Source organism: Coregonus clupeaformis, chromosome 34, assembly GCF_020615455.1.
Source record: "Coregonus clupeaformis isolate EN_2021a chromosome 34, ASM2061545v1, whole genome shotgun sequence".
In the NCBI taxonomy this organism is placed as follows: domain Eukaryota; kingdom Metazoa; phylum Chordata; class Actinopteri; order Salmoniformes; family Salmonidae; genus Coregonus; species Coregonus clupeaformis.
Window position 1 is genome coordinate 1,955,859 of NC_059225.1, and position 14,557 is coordinate 1,970,415.

Consider the following 14,557-nt stretch of genomic DNA (forward strand, 5'->3'; position numbering starts at 1 on the left):
CAACTATGACAGACAAATTGAGAAGAAAAAAATCCAGAAAATCACATTGTAGGATTTTTTATGAATGTATTTGCAAATTATGGTGGAAAATAAGTATTTGGTCAATAACAAAAGTTTCTCAATACTTTGTTATATACCCTTTGTTGGCAATGACACAGGTAAAACGGTTTCTGTAAGTCTTCACAAGGTTTTCACACACTGTTGCTGGTATTTTGGCCCATTCCTCCATGCAGATCTCCTCTAGAGCAGTGATGTTTTGGGGCTGTCGCTGGGCAACACGGACTTTCAACTCCCCTCCAAAGATTTTCTATGGGGTTGAGATCTGGAGACTGGCTAGGCCACTCCAGGACCTTGAAATGCTTCTTACGAAGCCACTCCTTCGTTGCCCGGGCGGTGTGATTGGGATCATTGTCATGCTGAAAGACCCAGCCACGTTTCATCTTCAATGCCCTTGCTGATGGAAGGAGGTTTTCACTCAAAATCTCACGATACATGGCCCCATTCATTCTTTCCTTTACACGGATCAGTCGTCCTGGTCCCTTTGCAGAAAAACAGCCCCAAAGCATGATGTTTCCACCCCCATGCTTCACAGTAGGTATGGTGTTCTTTGGATGCAACTCAGCATTCTTTGTCCTCCAAACACGACGAGTTGAGTTTTTACCAAAAAGTTCTATTTTGGTTTCATCTGACCATATGACATTCTCCCCAATCCTCTTCTGGATCATCCAAATGCACTCTAGCAAACTTCAGACGGGCCTGGACATGTACTGGCTTAAGCAGGGGGACACGTCTGGCACTGCAGGATTTGAGTCCCTGGCGGCGTAGTGTGTTACTGATGGTAGGCTTTGTTACTTTGGTCCCAGCTCTCTGCAGGTCATTCACTAGGTCCCCCGTGTGGTTCTGGGATTTTTGCTCACCGTTCTTGTGATCATTTTGACCCCACGGGGTGAGATCTTGCGTGGAGCCCCCAGATCGAGGGAGATTATCAGTGGTCTTGTATGTCTTCCATTTCCTAATAATTGCTCCCACAGTTGATTTCTTCAAACCAAGCTGCTTACCTATTGCAGATTCAGTCTTCCCAGCCTGGTGCAGGTCTACAATTTTGTTTCTGGTGTCCTTTGACAGCTCTTTGGTCTTGGCCATAGTGGAGTTTGGAGTGTGACTGTTTGAGGTTGTGGACAGGTGTCTTTTATACTGATAACAAGTTCAAACAGGTGCCATTAATACAGGTAACGAGTGGAGGACAGAGGAGCCTCTTAAAGAAGAAGTTACAGGTCTGTGAGAGCCAGAAATCTTGCTTGTTTGTAGGTGACCAAATACTTATTTTCCACCATAATTTGCAAATAAATTCATTAAAAATCCTACAATGTGATTTTCTGGATTTTTTTTCTCATTTTTGTCTGTCATAGTTGACGTGTACCTATGATGAAAATTACAGGCCTCTCTCGTCTTTTTAAGTGGGAGAACTTGCACAATTGGTGGCTAACTAAATACTTTTTTCCCCACTGTACCTCTCTCATTTCTCTATCTCTCTATCTACCTCTCTCATGTCTCTATCTCTCCATCTACCTCTCTCATTTCTCTATCTCTCTATCTACCTCTCTCATTTCTCTATCTCTCTATCTACCTCTCTCATTTCTCTATCTCTCTATCTACCTCTCTAATTTCTCTATCTCTCTATCTACCTCTCTCAGTTCTCTATCTACCTCTCTCATTTCTCTATCTCTCTATCTACCTCTCTCATTTCTCTATCTCTCTATCTACCTCTCTCATTTCTCTATCTCTCTATCGCTCTCATTTCTCTCTCTCTATCTACTTCTCTCATTTCTCTATCTCTCTCTATCTACCTCTCTCATTTCTCTATATCTCTATCTACCTCTCATTTCTCTAGCTCTCTCTATCTACCTCTCTCATTTCTCTAGCTCTCTATCTACCTCTCTCACTTCTCTTTCTCTATCTACCTCTCATTTCTCTATCTCTCTATCTACCTCTCTCATTTCTCTAGCTCTCTCCATCTACCTCTCTCATTTCTCTATCTCTCTATCTACCTCTCTCATTTCTCTATCTCTCTATCTACCTCTCTCATTTCTCTAGCTCTCTCTATCTACCTCTCTCATTTCTATATCTCTCTATCTACCTCTCATTTCTCTATCTCTCTATCTCTATCTACCTCTCATTTCTCTCTCTCTCTATTCACAAATATGGAGAGATGATGATGACAGGGCAATTATGACGCTGACGTGTCAGTCTGTCTGAGGCCAGAAAAGGTCAGAACTATCAATCAAATGACCCCTTAAAACAGCCTGGTGTATGTGTGAGTGTGTGTACGTGTTTGTGTATATATTGTGGTAATCGAGTGAGTCAGAGAGAGACGGCAGGAGAGCAGCAGGTAAAAAGACAGAGAAACTGTGCCCTCATCTCAGATTCAAGTCAATCACAACTGAGACAGACCGCTTTGAGAGACGAGACCGGGAAGGAAGCGACTTCACCCTCACTCTCCAGAAGGCATTGTTTAGATGGGTGCTATTGTGGTGTCTCCCACCATGATTCACAAACACTTTGAGTCAGACTGTCTGAACTATGAAGAAACACAACCTGTTGAACTATTGAACAGCCAATGCACAAAAGTATTAAACAGTGAGAGACGGTTGTGGGATTGAAGATCGCACACATTCAGACTGAGACTTCTGCCACCAGTCACTCACCTCTAGCTATTCCTGAATGATAACAATGTGAGATTCTTATTATTATCGGTTAACTGCTTAAAACACTCATCTTTATGACACTTATAGAACAAGTCTAAGATCTGAATTACGTCCCTTTAGAGCTTAAAAAAGACAAACATGACAAGCCAGCCAGTCACCTGCTTGCATGAAAAACGGGACTAGACAATCATTCGTGCCATGTGTAATATCCCTCCTTACGGCCCGGGGTCATGTCCTAATCCATCCATTAAAAAGGTGGAATCTGCGATTGGCACATTATATATACCCATTGATTCTTGAAGAATATAACTTATACATGTTTCATGAGCTTACTTCAACTGTAGTTCTCCATCAGAACCTAAAATACAAGCTTGTTTTATTCCAATGTTTGTAAACAATGTACATCTAAACAAACACTAAATAGCCTCAAAAAATTGTTAAAACTATAATTTTAAAATGATGGATGGCAAGTCCTTGTATCCATAGCTGTCTATACATTTCTCCAGCCCCGTTCCTCAGCTTTTTATCAAAACAGAGGTGGGTGAGGGCTTTGTTATTGTTTGAACTGCAGATTGCTGCTTTAAGTTTTCAAACCGTATAGAAATTGTTATAAATTTGTCACTGGGAATTCTTTGTCTGTATTGTTCTTGTCCTTTTTAAACGCCTTTTAAATGTGTACATGATACTGCAACAACTCTTCCCTATACGGTCAGTGAAGTCAGTGGTGTAACCCACCCAGCATCCCGAGGAGTCTCATCTTTGATAGTAACGCGTGACTTATGCTGAGCTCTGGTTAATATCACAGCAGCCTATTTCAAGGTTCAGCAGCGATGCGCTAATAATTCTAAACACATCACATCTAAATCAATGCATATGCACACACTGTACTCAGTATACACTAAGCCCATGGGAAATATCAAGGGACTATGGGCATCTGTATTCCATTTCCTCACCACATAATGATTGCTATAGCAGCTGTGTAAGGGAGAAATATAAATTAACATGGGCGGGGTGGTGGTACTATCTATTCTGACATCAGGAGGAAGGGAGAGACTTGCAAGCAAATGACGCATTGCATGTCGGAAGCGATGCAGCATTACATTCAACCTCATTGACTGTCTTTACAACAGGCCTATAGACGGATGACCTACTGTCTGTGTAGGTGGAGGTGGTTCAGTGACCTACACCTGTATGATGACTAGCCTTGTCTGAGACCTGAAGACTACTGGCATACAGATGCGGTCAAATATATTGGCACCCTTGTATGATTCACTATTTCTTCTAAAATAAGTTGAAATTGAAAACACTGAAATTGAGAAATGTTTACATCAATGTCAAACAATGGCCTTGACTAAAATATTCAAAAATAATTTAGTTGTAGGCAATGATTCTCATTTACTGTGCAATTTCACCTGTGGTAAGTTGCAGGTGCCTACAGGGTAAAAATAGCCATTCAACCAGTTTTGAAAAGAAAAAATAGCACATTCTGTTCCATTGCAAGAGTGCCAATATATTTGACCACATCTATAAAAATGTTACCCTCTCTTCCACATCAGCCATTGAGAGTACAACACCCCTCCACCCTGCCTTCTCACTTCCCGGTACCCTGCCCCCAACATGACCTTTGACCCAGAGTTATGCACTTCCTGCTTGCTTGACGCTGCATCATCAGACACATCTGAGGTTTGGCATTGGAATGCTTTGGTGTCTGAAATGTGTATACCACTGCCTTCCTTCCACACAATTATCCAGATAAGGCCTATTAGTGCATCCCAGAGCATCTGATTACATATCTTCGTTGTTAGCTAGTAGTGATGTCCTTGGAAATCCTAGGGCCACATGTACTACATGTTTACAGTACAGACATTATATCAGTCGTTTTTTCCTTTCAACTGAATCCCTTCTTAAAACGTCTGTCCCTTACATTGCAATGGTCCTCAGTCATATTCAGGAAGAATCTATTCTTTAAACAGCTAACTTGATTTACGACGTACTAGCTTATAAGATACATGTATAATCAAAAAGGTGGGGTTCTAAATCACAAGGATGAACTAAGAGGGTCACTTTGGTACTGTAAAATATTTTACACCACCAATTCCAAGACTTCCAATGACATTTCCATACGCTGGTGTTAATCATAAATTCTCCAATGATAATAGTAATTGCTATCTCTAATCCCTTTCCATAAGTTTCTAATTAACTGGATGAAGGTTTATCATTGGAAGGACAGGGAAGGACTTGAATTATTTGTGTGAAAAAGTCATTTCTGCAAACGTCAAGGATTTGTAGCCTCGGACACGTACACACACGCAATGTTCTTTCTCCTCATTTATTTTCCCGCTCTCTCTCACAAACACACAGTGAGGAGCTGAGCAGACAGAAAGTGGTGGTTGTGTAAACAGGGTGGCAGATTAATTTGCGGGACGCGGGGTGGGGGTGCTGTGCCGAAGGGGGCTGCTGGCTACGCTGCACTAACCGTGGTGCTTAGAGGAGCTGAGAGAAGAGATCCTGTAGAGGACACACCAGAGGGTTTGTGGCTCAGAGAACAGCATGGTGGATTGAGAGGGAGAGAGATGCTCAGCTCAGTTTAGCTCAGGCCTGGAGGGATGCTGACACAGTCCATCCGCCTGCTCCACTCCTGACTCGCATTCTCTTTTTTCAATCTATCTAGCATTTGAGTCAAGCATCGGATCAAGCCGAATCGAAAGACACATTGTTGATCAAATAAAACAACAATGTTACTGCCGTCTTGGCAGTAACAAGGACTCTTAACAACGTGATGAAACTTTGCTCCTTGCTGAAACAGCAGCAGCAAACATCTCTAACCCTGGCAATTTTACTGGTAAACTCATGGGTACACATGCAATGGCTGCCTGGTATTGTGATTCAATACTTTCCATGATGATGTAGAATTTTCATTCAAATTATGTTAACTGATGTGGCTCATGCAATGGAATGTATTTTTTGTAATGTCAGTTGAGTTGAATCAACAAATTACAGCACATTTTGTAGCTCATATTTTACTTCCTGCTTTGCTCCTATGGGTACACTCGCAATGTCCGCCAGTCCACCCATTATGCTATCATTGACTTGAATGGGAATGCCTGTTCTATTCATTATATTTCTATTGCGGCACATACAGTGGGGAAAAAAAGTATTTAGTCAGCCACCAATTGTGCAAGTTCTCCCACTTAAAAAGATGAGAGAGGCCTGTAATTTTCATCATAGGTACACGTCAACTATGACAGACAAATTGAGATTTTTTTTCTCCAGAAAATCACATTGTAAGATTTGTAATGAATTTATTTGCAAATTATGGTGGAAAATAAGTATTTGGTCCTGCAGTGCCAGACGTGTCCCCCTGCTTAAGCCAGTACATGTCCAGGCCCGTCTGAAGTTTGCTAGAGTGCATTTGGATGATCCAGAAGAGGATTGGGAGAATGTCATATGGTCAGATGAAACCAAAATATAACTTTTGGTAAAAACTCAACTCGTCGTGTTTGGAGGACAAAGAATGCTGAGTTGCATCCAAAGAACACCATACCTACTGTGAAGCATGGGGGTGGAAACATCATGCTTTGGGGCTGTTTTTCTGCAAAGGGACCAGGACGACTGATCCGTGTAAAGGAAAGAATGAATGGGGCCATGTATCGTGAGATTTTGAGTGAAAACCTCCTTCCATCAGCAAGGGCATTGAAGATGAAACGTGGCTGGGTCTTTCAGCATGACAATGATCCCAAACACACTGCCCGGGCAACGAAGGAGTGGCTTCGTAAGAAGCATTTCAAGGTCCTGGAGTGGCCTAGCCAGTCTCCAGATCTCAACCCCCATAGAAAATCTTTGGAGGGAGTTGAAAGTCCGTGTTGCCCAGCGACAGCCCCAAAACATCACTGCTCTAGAGGAGATCTGCATGGAGGAATGGGCCAAAATACCAGCAACAGTGTGTGAAAACCTTGTGAAGACTTACAGAAAACGTTTGACCTGTGTCATTGCCAACAAAGGGTATATAACAAAGTATTGAGAAACTTTTGTTATTGACCAAATACTTATTTTCCACCATAATTTGCAAATACATTCATTTAAAATCCTACAATGTGATTTTCTGGAAAAAAAATTCTCATTTTGTCTGTCATAGTTGACGTGTACCTATGATGAAAATTACAGGCCTCTCTCATCTTTTTAAGTGGGAGAACATGCCCAATTGGTGGCTGACTAAATACTTTTTTTTCCCACTGTACAATCAGGAGTGTAAAAGAGGAGAAAATATGCCAAAAAATAAAAAAGAATGGCCATTCGAACGGTTATTACGGTGACCGCAGTCATTTGACTGGCCAATTACTGTCATCCAAAATTCCATGACCGTCACAGCCCTACTAAGCAGCACATTTCTAATTTTCTCCCGCTTTCTACTAAATTAAAACAAAAACACACAAATGGTCTACAACAGGGGTACTCAACTACTATTTGAGAAGGTAAGGTCACACAAATGTCCTAAGTGGCAAAGGTCCGGATGGATATTGTCATTTAATCGGTGTAGTAACAAACCCCCACCTCGCAACCCATGCGCCCCCAAACTGTTCACGCCCCTCTTGTTGGAGGACAGAAATGTTTGCGGATTTCCTGCAATTCTAGCAAAAAATGTGTTGCCTTATGTGTGTTCATATCATACCTGTGACTCACCAAAATCAAAATGGGGGCCCCCTGAGGGTAGAGGCCCCTGGGCACGTACACTACCAGTCAAAAGTTTGGACACACCTACTCATTCAAGTTTTTCTTTATTTTTACTATTTTTTACATTGTAGAATAATAGTGAAGACATCAAAACTATGAAATAACACATATGGAATCATGTAGTAACCAAAAAAGTGTTAAACAAATCAAAATATATTTTATATTTGAGATTCTTCAAATAGCCACTCTTTGCCTTGATGACAGCTTTGCACACTCTTGGCATTCTCTTAACCAGCTTCATGCATGAGGTAGTCACCTGGAATACATTTTAATTAACAGGTGTGCCTTCTTTCAAGTGAATTTGTGGAATTTCTTTCCTTCTTAATGCGTTTGAGCCAATCAGTTGGACACCAATAATAAGAAAAGTCCTGCATGGGCCAAGAAACACGAGCAATGGACATTAGACCGGTGGAAATGTGTCCTTTGGTCTGGAGTCCAAATTTGAGATTTTTCTTTCCAACCGCTGTGTCTTTGTGAGACGCGGTGGGGTTGAACGGATGATCTCCGCATGTGTATTTCCCACCGTAAAGCATGGAGGAGGAGGTGTTATGGTGAGGGGGTGCTTTGCTGGTGACACTGTCTGTGATATATTTAGAATTCAAGGCACACTTAACCAGCATGGCTACCACAGCATTCTGCAGTGATACGTCATCCCATCTGGTTTGGGCTTAGTGGGACTATCATTTGTTTTTCAACAAGACAATGACACAACACACCTCCAGGCTGTGTAAGGGCTATTTGACCAAGAAGGAGAGCGATGGAGTGCTGCATCAGATTACCTGGGCTCCACAATCCCCCGACCTCCACCCAATTGAGATGGTTTGGGATAAGTCGGACCGCAGAGTGAATGAAAAGCAGCCAACAAGTGCTCAGCATATGTGGGAACTCCTTCATTCCATTTGAAGCTGGTTGAGAGAATGCCAAGAGTGTGCAAAGCTGTCATCAAGGCAAAGGGTGGCTATTTGAAGAATCTCAAATATAACATATATTTTGATTTGTTTAACACTTTTTTGCTTACTACATGATTCCATACATGTTATTTCATAGTTTTGATGTCTTCACTATTATTCTACAATAATAAAGAAAAACCCTTGAATGAGTAGGTGTGTCCAAACTTTTGACTGGTACTGTAAATCTAGACATATTACCTACAATATTTAGATTGGTAAATTAGGCTAACCAGCTATCTAGCTAACATGGGCTAGTAATTGATCAACTGGACATGTCTGACAGGTTATAAATAGCTTGAGGGTCTGTCAGTGAATGACATAAGAGAAAACTGTCCATGCACTTCCAAATGTTGAAATTGCACCTTGTGCATTCTACCTCTACAACCATCAACAGCAGCAAGTTGAAAGCCCAACGGAGCTTTCAACTTGCAGTCTGCCAGTTGAGTATGGCTGGTCTACAAGGTCTTATCAGGACAAACGTTTTTACCAAAGTTCAGGAAGCTCAGGAGAGAAGACACCCTGGCCTGCACTCTCCTTGGCTTACAGGCTTTTAAAGTGTCATCACCATTGTGAGCCTTTAGACAAGACGAGAGTCCTATCAGATTGGTTTCAACACTGGACCCTTGCTTTTAGGAGAGGAGCGGCAGCGAATGCTTTTTTTCTTCTCACAAATAACTGTAATCAGCCTTATCTACAGCCTCCTACAGCCTGCTCCGGCCGCTCTATCACCATCTTATCGCCCCACCAAATACCTTCCTTTCCTCTCGCCTATCTCCAGAGGACGCTGGGGGAAAATTGCCCCTAAAGCGGACCCAGCCAGTGACATAAATCACGGGGAGAGAAGAGCTTGATAAGAGCTATCTGTCTGGGAGTTAGAGCCACAAGGCACTTTTCTTCAGATGGCCGGCCGGGGCAAAAAAATAACAAAAGCGTGTTAGGCTAGCCAACTTCATTCAAATTCAAAGTCCGCTTTGAAGATAACAGGGGCGGACCTTCGAGGTAATCAATCGAATCAGGAAGACTCAAATCACAGCTCCGATGGCCTCTATCTCTGTTTCTTTTCTTATTTTTATCTTCTTTCAACTGCACTTTTTTCGAAAATGGGAAAGAAAATTATAGGGGGGGAAGTGGACACCCTTGTCTTTGACTAAGCACTCACACAATACACTTCCCATAGGAGAGGGGACATAGAGAGGCAATGTCTTGGGGACCACAGTGATAAGATTTGTGCTATAAAGCATTTAGACCTTTATCAGAGATGGCTGATGCCTGCGGCCTGTGCAGAGCAAGGGAGCCAATCAATCTTTGGGTGGAGAGGAGAAGACAAGAGAGCCTTGAACCTTTCTGCCACTGTGTAATTCATTCTGAGGGAAAAAACTAAGAGCCTTTGTGAACACATATATATCACATATACTGTAGATCTTACATTAATGTTCACACACAGCATATGTAGCAGATGGGGATCTGTGAAACTCACTCCTCAGCCTGAAGTGTCGCCTCTTGCGCAATTATAGAAGGCCTTTTCCAATGGCCTGATGGGTTGGAACACTTCACGAGGGCGGTCACGTGTGTTTGCGAGGCAAAGGTCCCGAGTCTCTGTATGAGCTGAATCAGGGGGAAGCGGTACTCACTAAGCAAGCAGCGTGACATCCTTTACACATAGTAGGGGTGTAACGGTACACGTATTTGTACCAGGGACCTCTGTTCGGTCAACACTGTGAACCCGAATGAATACAAAAAATATATACAGTGGGGAAAAAAAGTATTTAGTCAGCCACCAATTGTGCAAGTTCTCCCACTTAAAAAGATGAGAGAGGCCTGTAATTTTCGTCATAGGTACACGTCAACTATGACAGACAAATTGAGAAAAAGAAATCCAGAAAATCACATTGTAGGATTTTTTTATGAATTTATTTGCAAATTATGGTGGAAAATAAGTATTTGGTCACCTACAAACAAGCAAGATTTCTGGCTCTCACAGACCTGCAACTTCTTCTTTAAGAGGCTCCTCTGTCCTCCACTCGTTACCTGTATTAATGGCACCTGTTTGAACTTGTTATCAGTATAAAAGACACCTGTCCACAACCTCAAACAGTCACACTCCAAACTCCACTATGGCCAAGACCAAAGAGCTGTCAAAGGACACCAGAAACAAAATTGTAGACCTGCACCAGGCTGGGAAGACTGAATCTGCAATAGGTAAGCAGCTTGGTTTGAAGAAATCAACTGTGGGAGCAATTATTAGGAAATGGAAGACACACAAGACCACTGATAATTTCCCTCGATCTGGGGCTCCACACAAGATCTCACCCCGTGGGGTCAAAATGGTCACAAGAACGGTGAGCAAAAATCCCAGAACCACACGGGGGGACCTAGTGAATGACCTGCAGAGAGCTGGGACCAAAGTAACAAAGCCTACCATCAGTAACACACTACGCCGCCAGGGACTCAAATCCTGCAGTGCCAGACGTGTCCCCCTGCTTAAGCCAGTACATGTCCAGGCCCGTCTGAAGTTTGCTAGAGTGCATTTGGATGATCCAGAAGAGGTTTGGGAGAATGTCATATGGTCAGATGAAACCAAAATAGAACTTTTTGGTAAAAACTCAACTCGTCGTGTTTGGAGGACAAAGAATGCTGAGTTGCATCCAAAGAACACCATACCTACTGTGACACATGGGGGTGGAAACATCATGCTTTGGGGCTGTTTTTCTGCAAAGGGACAAGGACGACTGATCCGTGTAAAGGAAAGAATGAATGGGGCCATGTATCGTGAGATTTTGAGTGAAAACCTCCTTCCATCAGCAAGGGCATTGAAGATGAAACGTGGCTGGGTCTTTCAGCATGACAATGATCCCAAATACACCCCCCGGGCAACGAAGGAGTGGCTTCGTAAGAAGCATTTCAAGGTCCTGGAGTGGCCTAGCCAGTCTCCAGATCTCAACCCCATAGAAAATCTTTGGAGGGAGTTGAAAGTCTGTGTTGCCCAGCGACATCCCCAAAACATCACTGCTCTAGAGGAGATCTGCATGGAGGAATGGGCCAGAATACCAGCAACAGTGTGTGAAAACCTTGTGAAGACTTACAGAAAACGTTTGACCTGTGTCATTGCCAACAAAGGGTATATAACAAAGTATTGAGAAACTTTTGTTATTGACCAAATACTTATTTTCCACCATAATTTGCAAATAAATTCATTAAAAATCCTACAATGTGATTTTCTGGAATTATTTTTCTCATTTTGTCTGTCATAGTTGACGTGTACCTATGATGAAAATTACAGGCCTCTCTCATCTTTTTAAGTGGGAGAACTTGCACAATTGGTGACTGACTAAATACTTTTTTCCCCCACTGTATATATTGTGATGTCACGAGAGGCTGTGTCCGGGAGGGACGTTACATCCCCCTGAGGTGGCTGCAAACCCAGACAGCTATGGCTCCATCTGCTGGTATGGTCGGGAACTCCACCCCTCTATGGCCAATCTTCCCACGCAGCTGAAACAAATGAGGAGCTGATGAGCTGAAGGTTTGGGGAGGGAAGAGACACAGTCTGCAACCTGGGCTCTCTGGAGGACAAGAGTGCTGCACGTCCACTTCCATGAGGAATATAAGGATTTGGAGATACTTACCTTTGGGAAATACTCACCTTTGGATATATGCACCTGTGGAAATACGTGAGAGACATTTGGAAGGACTTTTTGCTGGGTTGGCCACTAGCTGCAACGTGGACTACAGTAAGGCTGGGGAAAAGTTATCTGAGCGAGTGAGAATTATGATTTTGGATGTGGAAGAGACATCCCTGAACTGTTAACCCTTAAAGAGCCACAAGAGAACAGAATTTTGTTATATTTTCGTTAATTTCCCAAGACCTATAATAAAATCCTTGTTTTGTTTGAACCTTGTCTCCTTGCACTACTTGAGCAATCCCGCTGAAAGCTGTGTAGCCTCTCGTGACGTCACAGATGGTGGAGAATACGGGCACGCTCAAGCGTTAATAGTGCATGTCAGAGGAGGATACCGAAGGTTTGATCACCCAGTTTTCCAAGTTGGCCGTAGGCTCCCCCGCCGACTGAAATGGAGGACATATTGAAAGCCCTTGTTGCTGGCCAGCAAGCCCAGATGCAAGCAAACGTGGCTCTCTTGGAGGAGCAAAAGAAAGCCAACCTTCTGAAGGCAGAGGAATTGCAGTTGCAGAGACAGAGGGTGGTCCAAAATACCCGCCCAATAAAGGCAAGTGACTTTATATCTAAGATGGGAGCTACCGATGACATTGAGGCATACCTGCATGCATTTGAGGCCACGGCCACTAGGGAAGCCTGGCCCAAGCAACAGTGGGTTGGTCTGTTAGCCCCCTTTCTAACCGGGGAATCGCTGAATGCTGTCCGGGACCTGGGCCCTGACCAGGTTACTGACTATGATGCCCTGAAGTCTGAGATCCTCAGCAGATATGGACTCACAAAGTTTGGTATGGCCCAGCGCTTTCACAGCTGGACCTTCCAACCAGACCAACCTCCTCGGGCGCAGATGCATGAACTTGTCCGAATCGCAAGGAAATGGCTGGATCCGCAGAGGAATACAGCAGCGGCGGTGGTGGAGGCCGTTGTGGTGGATCGTTACCTACGCGCCCTGCCTTATGAGGCAAAACGGTTCATCAGTCAACAGGCCTTGACCACGGCTGATCTGACCGTGGAAGCTGTGGAAAAGTACCAGGCCACAGCGGAGATGCTGAATGCTTCCCGAAAAGACCCCAGGAGTGCGGCCCCACCACAAATGGGAAGAACCCGTCCAAAGGACCCCAAGGTCTCGAACCCAGCCACGTCAGGACTTATCCCGGCTCCAGGGGGAGCCAGAAACCAGACGGGTCCAAGAAGAGTACACCAGGAGGGGGGAAACTCGACAGTGTTACCGGTGTGGGGAGATGGGACATATCTCCTGGCAGTGTGGGAAACCAGCCGATGAACCTATGCCCACTGCGGAGTCCTCCAGCTCAGCACCCACACACCGTTTTGCCTCGCTCTTGGGAGTCGTAGATGGCGGCCCAGATCGACCCCCCACCTGCCCGGTAACTGTGAATCACCATGATGTGGAGGCCTTACTGGATTCTGGTAGCCGGGCCACCCTGGTGCGTAAGGATTTGGTGGGCCCAACGTGTCTGACCCCGGGGAAAGTCCTCCCAGTTTCCTGTGTCCATGGGGACACCAGAGAATACCCCATTACTGAACTTACAATGACCAGCACACGGGGAACCATACACACGACGGGCGGGGGTGGTTGATTCCCTCCCCGTCCCTGTCCTAATTGGACGAGACTGCCCAGCCTTTTACCCACTCTGGAGAGAGTCTCAGGAGAGGATAACCCGAGTACCTCGGAAACGGAGAGGCAAGACTCATCCTGGGAAGGCTCCGGTGCAATCCTCCGAGTTACTCACTCCCGCCCGGGCTCTGATAGGGATGGCAGGTGCCCAGACCGACACAGAGACGGAGCTACAGAATCTGGACAAAGAACTGTCTGGTCTGAAGGGGACCGCTGAGAGGTATCGCTTTGTTAAAGCAACAGTTAGACATGAAGACAGAAGAGTTAGATATCCTCCAGGCTAAACTCCAACAGAGCTCGTTCCCTAAGCAACAGGAGGAGCTGGAGAGGCTGCGCAGGACCATCGAGGAGTGTGAGGGAGACCCTGCGCAGTAGTAAGGAGGTCCAGAAGAAGGCAGAGGAGAAGTACAAGGTGTTGGAGAACAAGATGAAGAATGCGGAGGCAGAGAGAGAGAAGGAACTGAAAGCTGCTCAACAGAAGCTAAACTCTGCTAAAACCAAGGCTGATGCGTTCAGTAAGAAACTCAAGGAGAGACAACAGGAGGCTGAGTCCCTGGTCCTAGAGTTGGAGGAGTTGAAGAGAGAGCAGTCGGGCAAGCACCACGGCAATGCGGACGCCCTCTCCCGGCGTGATGCCTTCTTCGCTGCCTTTACCCCGACGAGGACGTCGGTCCCGAGGAGGGGGATGTGTGATGTCACGAGAGGCTGTGTCCGGGAGGGACGTTACATCCCCCTGAGGTGGCTGCAAACCCAGACAGCTATGGCTCCATCTGCTGGTATGGTCGGGAACTCCACCCCTCTATGGCCAATCTTCCCACGCAGCTGAAACAAATGAGGAGCTGATGAGCTGAAGGTTTGGGG

At 44.6% G+C, this 14,557-nt stretch overlaps 1 protein-coding gene across 2 annotated transcripts in view; it reads right to left on the reverse strand.

Annotated features, from left to right (window-relative positions):
• cnbd1 (cyclic nucleotide binding domain containing 1) overlaps nt 1-14,557 on the reverse strand; it is a 67,662-nt gene that overhangs the window by 22,972 nt on the left and 30,133 nt on the right. The gene's annotated exons all lie outside the window — the stretch shown is intronic.